We start from the raw sequence: 2,093 nt of genomic DNA, 5'->3' as shown, positions 1-2,093 counted from the left end.
ATGGATTTTGAGTGTCGATATGTATTTGTGCTATGCATGTCATGTTGCTGTATTTTTAACCACTGTAGACTGTGTGATTGGTACATCACTGTACATGCATGTATAATGTGTACATGTACATAAATACAGTGTCTTTTGTTATCGATTCATTCACATCAGGATCACATCCATTATGACCACACCTTCATTTGATAATAATAGGTGTGGTTTATTGATTATAATGCTCTTTAAAATTGTCTTGGTTATATAAAATTGCTAACTTATAGCATGACGTTAGACCTGGTGCTGGAATATCATAATGATTACTGTGTTTTCAGCATTGTGTACATTTTTAGCTTTGTGTATGTTTTTCATTATTAAATTTTGCTTTGATTCTGGCCTTGTGCAAGCATGAAGAACTGTACAGCCTTTTGTACATATTGTATGCCAGACACTGGCAGGTTTGATTTTTGTGTACTAACCAAATGTATCGCAATGAACAGCACATGTTAAGCCATAGTTTTATATACAGTAGTATTATTTTAGTTCATCTGTTTTTGTAATTAAATAGATTTAATTTGGCTAAACTATAAAAAAATTAAATTAATGTTGGCTAAGTGAGGACATATACTTGAGGCTTGCCCCTAACTCTTATTCCAGTTGTATGGTTTTATTACTGAAGAGGACTTTAAGCTTCCAGAAGTCACTTGCGTGAGGTCCCTGGTTGAAATCCCGCTGTTGGCTCAAGTTTTTATTAATTTTTTTAATTTTTCGAGGCCCAAATGTCATTATAAGAAATGGGCCCCAGGCTTCTATTTGAGGAAATATAGTACATGCATTATGCATCAGAAAAAATTATAAAAATGGAGGATTTTCGCCTTTTCATTTTTGACAAAATTTTTTGATCAACTTTTAAAAAGATTTGTAAAAAAATTTAATTTGACCAGATTTAGCTTAAATTTGATACACAACATAAGAACATGTATATGTTCCAGAAAAAATTATAAAAGTGGAGAATTTTATTCTTTTTATTTTTAACAAAAACTTGGCCAATTTTGTCCAATTTTTTAATGACTTTAAAAATTCAGAAAATATCCAAATACAATCAGAATTAGTTTAAACTTTCTACACAACATAAAAACATGTATCAGAAAACATTATACAAATTGAAATTCCTCTCCTAGCATTTTTTGTTGAAATACACTTACAGGGTATTTCAACAGGGTCTTTGGCCTAATTCTCAAGCAACTTGGCAATTCATTGACAAGAAGCTACATGAGCACTATAGTGACTATACCAAAATCCTTTGGGAAACCACGCCTCAATGACTAGCCAGAGAGTATGAGCAAATTTCGGATATAAATTTTTAGCTATGGGCATTCAAAACAATTGTGCCAAAATGTCTAGAAATATTTATGAATATTATATACATGTACATGTATATGTATATACACCGTAAATGTAATTGCATTAATGTTCTCATGTGATGCAGAAAAGTTGAGTCAAGTACATGTATAATAATAATAATACCATATAAGTGAGTTTTTTAGGGTTACAAATTTTGCAAATTTCACAGATTCCCTCCTGATTTGCAAAAATAAAATCCGTAAAAATCAATTTAATACGGTATCCTCATGGCACACGTGGTAGATTTTGCATATTAAAATCTGCGAATTGGAATTTTAGCAGATTTCACAAAATATAATTCCCTCAAAAAACCACTTATATGGTATATTCTGATTACAATTTGATTCTTTAAGACAACAGTAATATGCCCTGTTGGTAGATTAAATTATTTGTCATGATTAAGAATTCCAGTACTTTTTTGCTTCAAAAGTTTGTAATTTGTGAAATAGAATTCTGTCAAAATTTGAGATGCTACACCCAAATTTATGAACAATTTTAGCTGTTTGTAGTCATCTTATCTATGGGCATTGAAATTTTTGCAATCGTAATGTTTTTTATATCCACAAATGTAGTGCTGATATATAGCCCCAATTTTTTTTGAGCAAATACCGTATAGTGGGAAATTTTTAGAGGGAGTTAAATTTGGCAAATTGCTAAACTTTGGTGATTGGCGAATTAGTGGCCACGTGCCATTAAGCATGTGTATA

The sequence above is a fragment of the Amphimedon queenslandica genome, unplaced genomic scaffold (genome assembly GCF_000090795.2).
Source record: "Amphimedon queenslandica unplaced genomic scaffold, v1.1 AMPQUscaffold_12132, whole genome shotgun sequence".
Classification (NCBI taxonomy): domain Eukaryota; kingdom Metazoa; phylum Porifera; class Demospongiae; order Haplosclerida; family Niphatidae; genus Amphimedon; species Amphimedon queenslandica.
The sequence above is the reverse complement of the archived record's forward strand: the minus strand, read 5'-3'. Positions refer to the sequence as shown.